This window comes from Lontra canadensis, unplaced genomic scaffold (genome assembly GCF_010015895.1).
Source record: "Lontra canadensis isolate GAN:19392208 unplaced genomic scaffold, GSC_riverotter_1.0 scaffold6, whole genome shotgun sequence".
NCBI classification, from domain to species: Eukaryota; Metazoa; Chordata; class Mammalia; order Carnivora; family Mustelidae; genus Lontra; species Lontra canadensis.
Genome location: NW_022631000.1, coordinates 37,365,061 through 37,382,254, shown reverse-complemented (window position 1 = coordinate 37,382,254; position 17,194 = coordinate 37,365,061). Strand labels below are relative to the sequence as shown.

The 17,194-nt window shown below is 36.4% G+C and overlaps 1 protein-coding gene across 2 annotated transcripts in view; it reads right to left on the bottom strand.

The window, feature by feature from the left end:
• The window catches only part of LOC116864732 (IQCJ-SCHIP1 readthrough transcript protein), a 721,490-nt gene that overhangs the window by 428,447 nt on the left and 275,849 nt on the right, over positions 1 to 17,194 (bottom strand). The window lies entirely within an intron of this gene.

Genomic DNA, 17,194 nt, shown 5'->3' with positions numbered 1-17,194 from the left:
CTTTCAAACCAATGCAGCAGCTGTTGTGATCATTTATCATCTTTCTATCCATATTTCACCTTGCTCTTTATGAACGAGGAAATTTTGCCTACTATCTAAATACAAGGTCCTTGATTTTTTACTTTCTTATATACCACATAAAAATACTATTTATTCGAGTGATTTACTTACCTATTAGGCCATTTTTCTTTCTTTTTTTTTCTTTGATCTTTTTATTCTACTCCTTTCACTTTTTAATGGATTTAATTCTACTGTGGCTATTTATTTTCTTTGTGAACCTTCAGTCAGACAGATCTTAGTTATCACCAACTATATACACTTAAGAAGAATAAGCATGAGTTTATTTTCAAAAGAGCTATAATTGGGAATTCTGGACATAGGAAACTGAGATGGAGGAGAGTGAAGCAGGGTAAGTAATGGGTGTTACAGAGGATCCGTGAACACTGCTTTTGTTTGTGCAATTTTCCCCAGAAAAACCCACTCACCCTGGTTGCAGGAGAAGGTGGGCAGAGGCAAAGCAGTTGGAGGGAGAGCTCTATTAGAGGGATAAGCCCTCTGGACCCAGGGGTGTTGAGAGAGTAGTCTTGAGAGAGGCAATGAACAGGTAAAAGCAGAAGGTTCCCCTGACTGAGGTGCATACTCAGCATTAGAAAGGCAAATTCTTGGTCATATGTGCAAATCCTGTCCTTCACTCTATGAGATGTGGCATTACCTGGGCCTGCCTAGTTTTCCTGTGGGCAGCTGAGATGAAGTGAGAAGGAATAGTTACTGGAGAATGGTGAACACAAAAACATTTTCCATATGATTCCCAGCCATCTGTGAGGCTAGTTTTGGTTTCATGGGAGAGAAAAAGCAGGTCTTGGTTAAATGTAACTAATCATATATTGCATTATAAAAAATCTGTCTTATTCTTGATTCTTGGCCCTACTGGGCAATTTTAAGAATACAAACACTGGAGAATTGGTATGTGAAATGAAAATAAGCAATTGTCTCCACATGCTGTGCAAAGGTTCTTTTTAAAAATTTTTTAAATTTATTTTTTTAATTTATTTTAAGTGTTTCAGAATTCATTGTTTATGCACCACACCCAGTGCTCCATACAATACGTGCCCTCCACAATACCCACCACTAGTCTCACCCAATCTCCCACTTCCTCCCCTCCAAAACCCTCAGTTAGTTCCTCAGAGTCCACAGTCTCTCATGGTTCATCTCGCCCTCCAATTTCCCCCAACTCCCTTCTCCTCTCCATCTCCCCATGTCCTCCGTGTTATTCCTCATGCAAAGGTTCTTTAGTAAAACTCATTGGCAGCATTCTCTTTCACAGCAAGTACTAGAAAATTCTTCACCATCTTCTCCGATAAAATTTGGAAATGGGGCTTCTTGACTCTTTAAATGTGAATAATCAAATATCATCTTCATTATCAACTAAGCCCCATATATACTTAGTGACTGACAAGTATTTCATTGTGAAAAGAAATGGGATTATGTGATCAAATCAAAAGTATACAAAAATCTTTCCTCCTTTCCTCCCTCCTCTTCTCTTTTTCTATTCCTCCTCCTCTCCTTTGAATGGAGGAAGTTGGTGTTGATGGATAAAAAGCACAGTGGAGTTTTTATCAAGAAAGGATGCTGTATTTTGTCAAATGTTTTTTCCACAATTATTGAGAGGATTGTATGGTTCTTGTCCTTTTTTTTTTAAGATTTTTTTTATTTATTTGACAGAGAAAGATCACAAGTAGGCAGAGAGGCAAGCAGAGAGAGAGAGAGAGAGAGAGAGAGGAGGAAGCAGGCTCCCTGCCTAGCAGAGAGCCCAATGCAGGACTCGATCCCAGGACCCTGAGATCATGACCTGAGCTGAAGGCAGAGGCTTAACCCACTGAGCAACCCAGGCAGCCCCCCGCCTTTTTTTTTTTTTAATTAAGATAGCACCAACAATTTTCACAGAGGAGGAACAAACAATCCTAAAATTCGTATGGAACCAGAAAAGACCCTGACTAGCCAAAGGAATGTTGAAAAAGAAAGCCAAAGCTGGTGGCATTATAATTCTGGACTTCAAGTTGTATTACAAAATTATATTCATTAAGGCAGTGTTGTACTGGCACAAAAACAGACACATAGATCAATGGAACAGAATAGAGAACCCAGAAATGGACCTTCAACTCTATGGTCAACTAATCTTTGACAAAATAGGAGAGAATATCCAATGGAAAAAAGACAGTCTCTTCAACAAATGGCATTGGAAAAATTGGACAGCCACATGCAGAAGAATGAAACTAGACCACTTTCTTACATCATACACAAAAATAAACTAAAAATGAATGAAAGACCTCAGTGTGAGACAGGAATCCATCAAAATCCTAGGGGAGAATACAGGCAGCAACCTCTTTAACCTCAGTCACAGCAACTCCTTGTTAGATACATCTTCAAAGGGAAACAAAAGCAAAAATGAACTATTTGGACTTCATCAAAATAAAAAGTTTTTGCACAGCAAAGGAAAATTAAAAGGCAACCAGAATGGGAGAAGATATTTTCAAATGTCTTATCAGATAAGGGGCTAGTATCCAAAATTTATAAAGAACTTATCAAACTTAATACCCTAACACCAAAAAATCCAGTCAAGAAATAGGCAGAAGACATTTCCCCAAGGAAGACATAAAAATGGTCAATAGATACATGAAAAAATACTCTACATCACTTGGCACAAGTGATGAAACACAAATCAAAACCACAGTGAGATATCACCTCACGCCAGTTAGAATGGCTAAAATGAACAACTCAGGAAACAACAGCTCTTGGCAAGGATGCAGATAAAGAGGAACCCTCTTACACTGTTGGTGGGAATGCAAGCTGGTACAGCCACTCTGGAAAACAATATGGAGTTTCCTCACAAGTTGAAAATAGAGCCACCTTATGAGCCAGCAATTGCATTACTAAGTATTTATCCAAAGGATAATAAAACCATAGTGATTGGAAGGGGCATGTGTACACCAATATTTATAACAACAATGTGCACAATAGCCAAAATATGGAAAAAGCCCAGATGACCATTGACAGATGAATGGATAAAGAAGAGGTGACATATATATATATATATATATATATATATATATAATATTACTCAACCATCAAAAAGAATGAAATCTTGCCATTTGCAATGACATGGATGGAACTAAAGGATGTTATGTTAAGCGAAATCAATCAGAGAAAGACAAATATCAGATTATTTCATTCATTTGTGGAATTTAAGAAACAAAAACAATGAACATAGGGGAGGGAAAGGAAACATAAAATAAGACTAAATCAGAGAGAGAGACAAACCATAAGAGACTCTTAACCATAGGAAACAAAGTGAAGGTTGTTGGAGGGGAGTTGGGTGGGGGACAGTGTTACCTGAGTGATGGACATTAAGGAGGGCACCTGAAGTAATGAACACTGCATGTAGGCAACACGATAAATCACCAAATGCTACCTCTGAAACTAATAACACACTATATGTTAATCGATTGATTTTAAATTAAAAAAAAATTTTAAGAAGTACAACAAGAAAAAAAAAGAAAGCACAGTGGAAGGAAAGAAGAAATAAAGGAGGGAGGGAGGGCCACTACTGAGAAAAAAGTAGGTCAAACTGCAGGAAATATTTATTATCTAAGAGAATGAGACCTTCCCATCTTATTTCAGATTTCTAGTTCAGTTTAGTTATAAAAGCTCAAATAGGAAGATGATTTGGTACCTTTTCTGCGTGTTTCAGTCATGACTTTAAATACCAATTCTATGCCAACAATTCTCATATTTCTATCTCTAGCTCATGTTTCTCTTCCAAATTTCAGATATAACCCAAATCTTCATGGATATCTAATATCTAACTTACATTCAACATATTCTTAATTTCTCTCTCCAAATCTATTATATTCATGCCCTCCCATAACTCATTTAATGAGAATTTCAAACTATCCGTTCATCAGGCGAAAATAAATGGAGTCATTTTTTAATATGCTTTTTTTCTCTTTTAATCATAACCCACATTCAAGTTCTTAAGAGAATCATGTTGGATCTACCTTTACAATATACCCAGAATCCAACTTTTCTGACCACTGCTCTTAATTCCATGGTCTTTATCACCATTATCCCTCTCTTGGATTATTACAATCAATTCTGTATATTTCCATTGCCCCCTACCATCTATTCTCAAAACATTTGCCAGAGAGTTCCTTCTAACATGAAAGTCCGGTCAAGCAATGCCTCTTCTCAAAACCCTGCAATGGTTCCTGCTTCCCTCAGAGTGAAAACCAGATTCTTTATAATGACTTACATGGCCCCACGTGCTCTCAGTCCCCATCAACCAGTTACTTTTATGATCTCGTCTCCTACTATCCCACTGTCTCTGTTCCAACCAATCTGCTCTCCTTGCTCTTCCTGAAACACTCTGGGCATGCTCCTACCTCAGGACTTTGCATTGTCTGTGTCCTCTGCCTGAAATGCTCTTTCTTTAGATAACATGACTCATCTTCTCATCTCTATCAAGTAAATGTCACCTTTTCTAGAAATAAATAATTTAAATAGCAACTCTACCCTCCTCTTGCACTTTCTTATTTTACTTAACATTTTTTTTTTCCATACAATTCTTCACTTTCCAACATACAAATTACTTACTTATTACATTCACAGTTTATTATTTGTTTCCACCAGCTGGACCATAAATTCTATGAGAATAAGAGTTTTTCTTTCGTTCACTGCTTTAGTTCCCAGTGCTAAGAGTGGTGCCTGGAGCATAGCACATGATCAAATGTTAAATAAATAAAAGTGAAAATAAGTCAGGTGTTGTCTAAAGAGAATTGAGAATTCCATAGTAGACATCTGTCACCAGGGAGCAGCTGATGGACAACATCTTGCTTCTCTATAGCAGAGACATACGTTCCAAACCAGCAGCATTGCACACTACATCACAACTTAAAAATAAGTTTTGAATCACTATATTGTATATCTGAAACTAATATTATACTCTATGTTAACTAATAGGAATTTAAATAAAAACTTGAAAAAACAAAGAGAAAAAGTAAGTGGTCAGTAAATGATTGTGGAATAAACAGGGTCCACAGGTGATAGAAAACTACTGATGTCCTTGAAAAGAAAGGCCTAATGCAAAAAAGCATTTATGAGAACATAATCCTGTCAATATCTTGTAGTAAAGAATGTAGGAAAAATACAAGCTTCATTAAAACAAATTCTGTCTCCAAATGAATCTGAGTTTAGTTTTCTTTCGATGTCCTAGTCAACGTGCACTTTTACAATAACTTGTCATAACTCAAAACCAAAACCAGCAACAAACAAACACATAAAAATTAATTCCATTTATAGGAAATTCTGGAAAAGGCAACACTATATATATAACAGACAGAGGCGAGATTGCTGATTGCCAGGGGTTGGGGATAGGAGAAAAGTCTGGCTACAAAAGGTATTAGGATTGGTCTGCTTTCTATTTGTAGTGGTGGCTACAACATTTCTGTATTTGTTAAAACTCATAGAACTATATGCCAGAAAAAGCGAATACCACTGCATGTAAATTTTTTTTTAAAGATTTTATTTATTTATTTGACAGAGAGAGAGATCACAAGTAGGCAGAGAGACAGGCAGTAGGGGGGAGGAGGCTCCCCGCCGAGCAGAGAGTCCGATGCGGGGCTCGATCCCAGGACTCCGAGATCACGACCCGAGCCGAAGGCAGAGGCTCAAACCACTGAGCCACCCAGGCGCCCCCACTGCATGTAAATTTTTTAAATGACATTCCCCATTTACAAGATACTGCTGATGCTTTACTAAAATCTAAGCTGTAAGTCTACACACCCATAAATTTAAGAGAAAGTGGAAGCTTAATGGTCCCTGGACTCCTTATGATGTTTGCACTGAGCATCTTTAGACAACCAGAGAGGGCTCCTCTGGGTCCAGATATTTACATTTGTCCAGTCATGCACTATTTGGCAGTGAGAAGTTCTGGGTATGTGTTTGCTCTAAGGTGTCATTTATTAAAGCTTCCCTGGCCTGTCACTCCCACACTTGCGCTGTCAGCTAACAAACTAGAGACCTACACAAAAGTCACACCTATGGGTCTTTGTTTTCACAACAGGCCTGCTGATCTAATAACTGTGTGAGACTAGATCTGCTTTTCCTTTTCAAGGCTTTACCTACTTATGAATTACGTGACTCATTCTTCTACAGAAGACCATTTTCTTGGAGTAGCATTTAGTCCTTGGATTACTGGTTTAAAGAATGAGCTTCTTTCTGATTTTTACTATCTCTATCCCACCATCACCTTGCATTTTTGTTTTACTCTAATCCCCAGTTCATAGGATGCATTATTTACATTCATGTAAACTCCTCTTTGGAAATTTTAAAGTTATCATATTAATTATTTTGATAATACCTTATCTTTAATATGTATCTTACAGTTTACCATATACTTTTACCTGTGTGGCATCTTTTAATTTTTATTGTAATCAATTAAGTTCACAGGCAGGAAGTATCATTTCTAGTTTAAAAATTAAGACAGAGACTCAAAGTGGTTAAATAACATTCTCAAGGTCACATAGCCTATCAGAGGGAGGACAGGGACTAGATTCCTGTTATGTGTGAGGGATCACTTAATTCTCATTTCTCTTACAAAAAAAAGGAATTATCATACCATTTGATGCCACTCTGAAAACTTTCAGCATATAATCATGTTCTTTCTAAACTTGTCCTTTAAAAGATTGATAAATACTAAATTATATAGACAATTGACTCAAATATCCTATGAAATTCCATGTGCAATTCAACTTACAACACTGTGCTTGCATTATGTCCACTACCAAGGGACACTCTCGTAAGTGCACCTTAGTATCTCCTAGTCACCTATATATCACCTATTTTCTAAGTTGCCTTGTAGAGTTTTTACAGATTGCATAATTTTAAGTCAACATGACATACCAACTATGGTTCCCTCCAGTTTTTAGGTGCCTGTTCCTGGCACATGTCTTTGACACACTGTAAAGTATTAGCTTGGGAAGTTTAAAAACTAAGCAAGTTCTCACTGAAACAGTTTCATCAATAACGGAGTGACTCCTTTTGGAAAGTGTGGACTGTATTAGAGCCTTGGGTGTCCCACTGGCCCCTTGGAGACCCTGCCATGCAGAAGGCAATCCTGTCACAGGCAGGTCTTCTAATAGGTAGGGCCGTGGTACTGCCCTTCAGGCCCATGTTCCAAATTCAAGCCACAACTGCTACTTGCCATTTCCCAATTATACTGCATTTTAGCCTTTGCACAGACTGTTCCCTCTGCCTGGATTACTTTTCTCTCACTTGTGCTAGGGACTTGCCAGACACTATCATTTACTTTTATGGGGGTCTGCAGAGGTGGGAAGTACTACACCAGGTGCTATGTATAGTGACAGTCAGTGGATTACTCAGGCATGTCCAACAAAAATTTCTAAACTGACTGCCCTTACCCCTCTTAACTCCCTCTCCCTGGGCCCTGTGTTTGCTGCCATGACAGCCATTTCTTGGATCCTGCTTTTGTACTAAATCAAGTCCCTTCTAACTCTGCTGTTTGGCTGTTATTCAGGCATGGACATTTCCCAGATACTAACTCTAATCCTTCAAGGTTGGGTTCAAATACCACCTCTCCCACCCTCCCACCCTAGCAAAAGCCCCCTTTTGTATATCCCCCAGAGGGGAGCAGAGTCAGTCGTTCTACCCCATGTCCTGTGACCATCTGCACATGAGCCCTCATGGCACTCTTACCTCAGTCCTTAGTTCATTGTAGCTTGTAACCCTGCTGGAAGGTGAGGTTCTGAGGGTAGGAGCTATGTTGTATTTGTCGGTGTTTTCACTACATATCCAGGACACTATCTACTGCTTAGTAAATTCTCAATAAATGTTTCTTACTTCGGTAAATAAATAAATATAATTTTGTTGCTTCTTAAGAGGGTTTTATGCATATTGATATACTAGAGAGACAAACTGAAAACTAAAAACAAAAAACTCCAATGAAGTAAGAATGCTGACTCCAAAAACAGGATGAATGAAACAGTTTCATTCTAGAAAATTCTCTATCAGAATTCATTCCTAACCTTTGGTTAGATATTTGAGCCAACCTAGTCTACACAGTAATTTTCCTTTGAAACAATCTGGTTCAAAGGGCAATAGTTCCTGTCCTCTCATTGACAAAACCCACCAGAGTCTATCTTGATTGGTTATCCAGTTAGTGTGTGTTTGGGTGTGTGTCAGTGTATGTGTGTGTGTGTGCATGCAGATATTGTGCCAAACTCATTATTTGAAAAATTACATTTCCCAAGAATTTCAATTATTATTGGCAATCTTGATACATGTAAGAAAAGAGAGCTTTATCCTCAGTCTATTCTGTGTTTTTACATGTGGACATCTGATATTATCTTAGCAGGTTCTGTGGGGTCTCTCTCTTGGCATATATTTTCTTAGCTTTATTTTAATAACATAAAGCACCATTGCTAGACAGTGAAACATTAAAAATGCAAGTGATATTAATTATAGGAAAGCTGTCTCTCCATCCTGAAACAAGTGTCTCTCTTTCTCTCTCTTTTAAAAGCTCATTCAACAAATATGTGTTAAGGTGTTTTATCTTAAATTTGATCTAACCCAATTCGAATAAGGAGAAGGCAGTGAAATTATGGGAAAGAAACACATAAAACTAGGTTGGTTGTCCAGATTTATTTTCCTTTAGATATTCAATTTGCTTTAAAAGAATTGAATTCATTTGCCATTTTCTCTTTGGGAAGCATTGTGAGAAGTATAATTTAGAATTGCTCTTTTCTTTGCATGATCTCTGCAAGACATAAAGGGTGATCACAATGCATGTTTCTACTATAATGAGGGCTCTGTTCTGTTTGCCTCTATGTGAATTGCTCCTTTAGATAGAAAGTTAAAAACTGTGAGTCAAAATGCTCCCAGGGCCTAAACTACTCCTAGGGAATAAATTGTGCATATTTGGATGCTTAACTCTTTCAGACCCTAAGATACATTTTCTTTTAAAATTGCTAATCGTTCAAGAAACTTGATTCTATTGTCAAAGTTGTCTAATTAGCTAATGAGGGGTAGGTAAGTTCATGATCTCTTCAGTCTAATTTTTTCCATATTAAAATGCCTAATTCAAACTCTAGCAAATCAAAAATTTTGTCTGGTTTCTCTGTCTACTACTCTCAAAATAGAAATAGCAACAGGGACTTGCTAATTAGCAACCACTACCCTCCAAAACAAAACAAAGAATCCCCATGGAAGCCTGAACATTGACCAACCAGTCTGATAGAATTAACTAAGGTTTCATTATAAAAGAGAAGGCAGGGTCGTCTGGGTGTCTCAGTCATTAAGCGTCTGCCTTTGGCTCAGGTCATGGTCCCAGGGTCCTGGGATCGAGCCCTGCATCAGGCTCCCTGCCCTGCCAGGAAGCCTGCTTCTCCCTCTCCCACTCCCCCTGCCTGTGTTCCCTGTCTTGCTGTGTCTCTCTCTATGAAATAAATAAATAAAATCTTAAGAAAAGAGAGAGAGAGAGAAGGCAGACTGGCATGGCCAAGAAGAACACATGTTACATGAGTATGTTGAGGTTCTTTCATTGCCTACAAAAATGTATTCCAGGGGTAGTACAGGACTAAACAATAAAGTACTCAACTCTAAAAGGAATTTGTTTGAAGAACAGACTGGCCTTCAAAGAATTCTGAATTAAACTACTCTCGGTTTCTAAAATAAGCAGTGAAAAAAAATGATTCGTGAAGCAGTAGTAAAAAGAGTAGTACTATCACAAGGTTTGTAATCTCCCTAAAGAAATTCTAATTTAAATTGTCCAGGTCAAATTTATCCTCATCAGGAAAAATATAGTAAGGTGGGAAATGGCAGAGATTTGATGACACAGGAGGCTGGGGGGAAGAGTGTTGGTGGGTAGGTTGGAGGGTTGCACAGAAGAGGAGCCAGGAATTATTAAGAGTATGGGATGGAGGGGCGCCTGGGTGGCTCAGTGGGTTAAGCCGCTGCCTTCGGCTCAGGTCATGATCTCAGGGTCCTGAGATCGAGTCCCGTATCGGGCTCTCTGCTCAGCAAGGAGCCTGCTTCCCTCTCACTCTCTCTGCCTGCCTCTCTGCCTACTTGTGATCTCTCTCTGTCAAATAAAAATAATAATAAAAAAAATAAAAAAGAAAGAGTATGGGATGGAGAAATTATTTCTCCAAGAAACTACATATAATTTTGAATAGAGGATAAATACTGAGTACCAGAAGCACAATAGATGTTTATCAAGTTTCTATTTCATGCGTCTGAGGAAATTGATTTTCAGATTTCTGAGCACACAGCTATCTGATCTTATACAACATCACTCTCTTGTGCACTAATGACTAAGACAGATGTCCCCAGCCCTGGCTGTTTTGATCTAGTCATTTCCTTGTTTTTGATCTGACACAGTAATGGTTTTGGGGGGTTCAATGCAAGGGAGACACTATACTGGAATGAGTGTCATTGATTTATGCCCTCTGACAGACTTCCAGGGAGTAAATTATGAGGTCCCTTTTCATCCTTTTTTGAGGATTTGTTCAGTTTGTTTCTTTGAACACTTCCCCAGTAAATTCAGGGAGGTGTATGTGTGGGCTTGTATGCCTGTGTGTATGTATAAAAGCATCTAATCCATACTGTCTAGTCTGGATTGTTTCAATGCCTGCAGGGCAGGACAATTCCAGAGAGCTGATGGTGTGACCCAAAGCCTCCCTTAACCTGTAAGCTGGGCAAAACTGTAGCAGATTTAGTGAATTTGGCAAAGGTTTTATCAGTAGAGACAAAACCACAATCAGTCCTTAGGAAGCAATGGACTCAGTCTTGCCAATCTGTTTACAGTTAGCATGTTATCAGGACAGAAAAGGCAAGAAGTTCTTCCAATAGAATCCATTTCTTTCTGTGGTTCCTTTCTTTAAATATTGTCCTGAAGAATCAACAGTCTTTTTTTCCTGACTAACATAGTTCTAGTACTAGATGTGAAATAAATGCTGCAAGTTCATTTCTTATAAATAGGTATCGAGTTTAGCATGCATAAAGTTTTAAAATTCTAGCCCTATAGTTCTTTTAGTATAGTTTTCCCTTTTTCTCCCACCAGACTTGAAAGCAAGGGTCACCCTGGCCTCAATATTATTTCTTCAATTTAATTTTAAATCATTATTAAGTTATTTTCACATGTGCTCTTTCCTCAGGAGAACAATACTTTACATTCTTCAAACTTTTAAGAGGAAGAATGTTATAGAAGTCTAGTTAATAATATTTAAAGCATGGAATGGAGTTTTCTTCTTTTCTGAAATAGCCAGAGAAATTCCAGAAGCATTTTTCTGAAAGATAATATGCACTGCCTCTTTTCATAATATTCAGGGGAAAACTCCTACGAATTAATGCAGTGATAAGTACTGCAGATATAGCCTCTAGATATATAGTAGCATGATGTTTCTAATTAGATGCAAAATTCTCAAGCACAAAATTATATTAAGAGCCAAAATTAGAATAACTTGTATTAAAGGTTATACTAACTGTAACATCAACCCATTGTCATTGTGTATTTTCAGTAACAGCTGACTAAATTTATTTTTTTAGAAAGTAATGAAATTATGGAGTGAGTCTAGTTGAAATAACAGATTTGTTTTTAGTGTTGTAAGTCAGTGAGTAGCAGAGCTTTTCATTCAATTTTGCTGTTGTTTAGAAGTTCATGGGAAATGAAAACAAATAAAAATTTAAAATAACTTTAGTGCTAGCAGTTCTCATAAAATGCAATTCACTGGAAAATGAAACAATTCGTAACTTTTAAATTCATTGTTAAACTAGTAAAAGTTATCCTAAATTAAATCAATGAGTATCCAACAAATATTTATTGAATACCTACTTTGTGTACAGTAGAGTAGAAGGTGATACTTAATGGAATTGATGTTGCATTTCTTCTGAATAGAAATTTACTTCAGATTCCCCATTTGGTTTTAGTTTACTAGACAGAAGATAAATAAAATAAATTCTGGATGGAGAAGCTATTCTCATTTACTACAAAGATTGCCTTGATGAAGTAAATGCTAAAAGATCTGTACTTAAGATCTCTCTCTCTTTAACTTTGTATCAGTAAATTAAAATCTGTATATGCTCAGCTCTGTAGAGCTGTAAGTGCAGGAAGGTCTCAAGAACTGTTCACAGGGTTGGTTGGTTGGTTTGTTTGACAAGTATTTTCCCCATTTTGTCAACTCTGAATACCACTATCAAACTAATTTGAGCTATCATTTAATGATTACCTACTACATGGGTGCCTGGGTGGCTGAGTCCATTAAGCAGCTGCCTTCGGCTCAGGTCATGATTCCAGGGTCCAAGGATTGAGTCCCACACGGGGCTCCCTGCTTAGTGGAGGCCCCACTTCTCCTTCTCCCTCTGCCTGCTGCTCCCCCTACTGTGTGCACTCTCTCTCTCTCTCTCTCTCTGTCAAATAAATAAATAAAATCTTAAAAATTATTACCTACTACATGGCTATCATTGTGCTACGCACATCCCATTACCTAGCAACCCTACTCCTAAGATTTACTTGATAGAAATTCATGTGTATGTGCAGCAAAAGACATATTACAGCAGCACTTTTTGTGACTACCCAAATACTATCGACAGTAGAATAGAGAAATCATACTAAGGTCACACTATACAAAAAATTCGTAGGAGTTGTGCTTTATATGCTATTACTACTTAATAATCTTCAAAACTCTGCAAGTACTATCAATCTGTTTTAAATAAGCAAGTGGAAGTTCTGAAAGCTAAACTGATTTGTCTAAAAGTATTCACCAAAACATTGCATCCAAAAACAAACTCCTCAGGGACGCCTGGGTGGCTCAGTTGGTTAAGCAGCTGCCTTCAGCTCGGGTCATGATCTTGGTATCCTGGGATCGAGTCCCACATCGGGCTCCTTGCTTGGCAGGGAGCCTGCTTCTCCCTCTGCCTCTGCCTGCCACTCTGTCTGCCTGTGCTCACTTTCGCTCCTCTCTCTCTGACAAATAAATAAATAAAATCTTAAAAAAAAAAACCAAAACCTCCTCAGATTAATAGCTGCCATTCATTAAGCACTTTGTGCTTAACACATATATAATCGCATTTAATATCATCTCATTTTAATCTCATAATAGCTCTACAAAGTTAGGAAACTGAAACTCAGAGAAACAAGAAAGTGGGGAAAGTTAATATTAAAACCCAGCTCCTTCAATCTCAAAGCTCACATTCATTCTGCAATGACACAATATCTCATATAGTTTAAGCTACTTTTGTTTTTCTTTAAATTTATGAATCTAATGATGAAAATATTTTATGTGTAAAATCAGAGATTGTATAGTAAAAAAAATTTGATTGTGTTGTATTTATCCTAAAATGTAAAATTAGGTCTATTAAACTTGATAGTCTGTTTTGATTTTTTTCCCTTCACTTTTAATTTAAAATGGTGATATGAAAAAAAACCTAGAGAAAGTTAGTATTTTTCTTATGATGAACTTAATATCTTAAATGTTTATTTTCAAAATAAGACTACCTAATGTTTTTATCTGAATTTCTTGGAAAAAATTGATGAATATTTTCAAGGTTATTTTCATTTTATTTTTTAAAAAATCCATACACTGATTAAGAGAAAGTAACTTATACAAAGATATAAAAAATGTTAAAATACAGTGATAAAGAAGGGACTCTGGGTGGCTCAGTTGGTTAAGTGTCTGCCTTCCATTCAAGTCATGATCCCCAGGTTCTGGGATAGAGCCCCACAATGGGCTCCAGGCTCAGTGGGGAGTCTGCTTCTTCCTCTCCCTCTGCTGCCCCACCTGCTCATGTGTACACACTTTCTCTCTCAAATAAATAAATAAACAATCTTTTAAAATAAATAAATAAATAAATAAATAAATAAATAAATCACACATAATTGTATATGATAGTAAGGACATGTAGGTAATAACTCAATGTTATTAAGAGCAAGAATATTTTAAATAGTACTACCTCACATTTTCTCAACCTTTATCCATGCCAGGTACTGGAGTGAGCACTTGACATACATCATCTCCCTTCATTTGTAGAGCAACTCCACTAACTGGCATTACTGTTACTACTTTTTTCGAGATGAGCAGAACAATTTTAAAGAACTTACCCAAGGTCACAAAATCAATAAAAAGCAGAGCCAAATTGATACCCAGTTCTGTCTGTCTGCAGTGAGGGACTCCTGGCCATCTCTTAATGTAGAACAATACTTGCAGAGTTAGATTATTAAAGTACATATAAAACTCCCTATCTCTATCTTCACTTACACTTGAAAATATGAACATCTCTACAATATGGGTGAAAACACTGGTGAAAAATAAATGAGCTTCTGGAAATTTGGTTAGCACACCAATCATTGCCAATCCTGAAAAACACAGCTCTGAGGATGTTATCTTTGCAGTAAAAAAAATGGCATTCATTTAAATAAAATAGAAGGTCCTTGCTCTATAATATCCCAATTCCATGACAGTCACCTGTCATTAACTCAGCACGTACTCTTTCATTCAGGCTGAATAATGTACTGGAAAAGGCAGCCAGACTACTTAAACATTCATACCTATATTGGGTAGGAATTCATTTTTTCAACCACTGAGCACTCATTCCTTATGGACAAAAAGAGTAAGATATGAATGAAATATGTATTGAGGAAGGAACTATTTCCCCAGGACAGTTCAAAATAGGTGGAAAGCACCATAGTAATTTCCTTGCAATTGCATAGTTCCTTTGCTTATTAAATTTTGAAGAGGTTATCAATTTGGAATATAACCTAAAGAGTTTATGTTTCATAATTTTACTTTATTGCTGAAATATTTATGCAAATATTCAGTGTAGGAAGATGCTGCCAGATGGAAATGCAATAGTTGTGGAATTCTTCCTGGCATTTCCGACAGAATATATAATACCGAATCGCTTTATGCTAATGTTTTGCAATGGAATACATATTTTATAGCTACTTTGAAATGCAAATTTAAAAGATCTGAACACTTTAGAAATCATGCCAATGCAAAGTAAACTAATATAAAAAGTAGGAGTTAGATAGATAAATTACAGCAGTGTCATATCAACTGCATTTTGGTAAAAGTAATGAGCCATGTCTTTATAGCCTTTGTGTAAATACACTTTAATATTTAGAAGTAAAACAGTGTTTTGGCAAGATTAATGTTAACTAACCTCAAGATATATGTGACACCTGTCAAATAGCTAACTTCTACTCTAAAAGGTACACTTAAATATACTTAACTTTCCTACTCCTCCTTCTCACACTATTTTCATCATTGATAAATTCTGTGATGTAGGGTATGTGGTATCTTTGCTACATCCAAAATGCAATGGAAAATTTAAGGTGTTGGTCACAAATGAATTTGAGTAAAAAGAGGATTAAATATTTATTATTATTGAAAGTCTTTGTCTCAAGTTTGTTGTTTCTATTACTTGTCAGTCAATTTTATCTCACTATGTTATAACACCTTGCAAGAATCAATGCAGTATCTTAACCTTGTTGTTTTTAAAATTGCAGTCAGATGCATGTTTAAATATTTAAATATTTAAATATTTAAATATCAATGTTTAAATACCAAAACATTCTTTAAAAGACACTAGAAAGAACAATCTTCTCATTGACTCTATTAAACAATTTCCTCTTTTCCAATTGGGATATATTTCATCACAGAATTTTAAATAAAATGACATCTTGTTTTGAAGGTTATGGTTGTTTTTGACAATGCATTCAATTTATATTCTCATTTTTAGAGCTATTTTGAACATGACTCAGGAACTGAGCCTAGGCAAGAAAAAGGGAACTGTGAGTGTCTCATGAATGATTAAAATTATAAATGGTTAAAATAACTATTTTAGGTTCATTTAAGATCCCAAAATACCTGGAACATTTTCTTTTTTGCTTCATTCCTCCTTAGTCTCACAGAGGATATTAAAAAACAAACACTATCAATGCCATGGGACTTTTTTTGCACAGTAGAATATTCAAATCCAAGAAAAGCAATTTTTGTTGAATTCACTATTAATAAATTATATTATGCTATTTGACCATCACAAATTGTCTTAAATGTCATTATTCCAATCGTTCCTTACAATTATTATAGGAGGTAGGTATTATTATTTGTTTTCAGTGGGAAATAGACACCTAGAGATTAATTGGCTTACCAAGTCACATCCAGGGAATGCTACTTGCTGGTTTCTTCTGATACTTAAAATTTGATAATTTAGGCTTAACTTAAGTACATGCTGCAATTGTGAATTAGAATGCCTCAGTGTTAGTTTCATTCTGCCACTCTAACTGGGGAGAAATTTTTTGGAACAACTACTATCCTGTGGTCTACCTTGCTTTCTCTCAGTATAGTCTATACAGGTAGAACTATACTTACTATAGTCTAGTACAGTTTACTAAACACAGTACTATCATATGGTAATGTATATACGTACTACAGTAAGTAAATGAGGAACACGTGAAATATTTGTATGTGTGGAGGACAGAGCTTGTAAGGAATTCAGATTTGGTCATGAAGCCAGTGAGGTATAAGTCTTTGGAAAAAAGTAAGGGAGGAACAGTATTATTTCTCCATCCTCCTTTACCTGAAGCCCTGTGAGGGGGAAACCCTGGCAACAGTATTTCTTAGCTCTGAGGCCTGGCACTCAAATGTGATCCTGCATTTGCAAACTTAAATCTGATATTGCAGGGGTTGTATTTATTAACAAAAGCACTAGTACATGCATTGAAGTTTTACACAAAAATCTTATTCATGCCATTAGAATTTCCAAGTGAATATCTGTATGACACATTCACTAATAGTCACAATGACTATGCCCCTATACACCTAGTTACCTCACTTAGAAAGGGGTGCTGTGGGTGGTTATTTTTTATAATAAAATTGCTATTCTCTACAATGCACAAACCCAAGCTAATCAAAAATGAATCATGTGGCTCCCAACACATTTGAGGTAAATTAGGAATCACCATCTGGCAGAGAGCTTCTCTTCTTAAAATTGCTCTCTCTTTTTTTAATTAAAATGTGTTTTAATTAAAAATAGACATGTCAAGAAGCACTGTATATCAATTACATGACTGACAATATGCTTTCATTTTTTTTTCTAAAACATATGAACCAGAAATGGGATG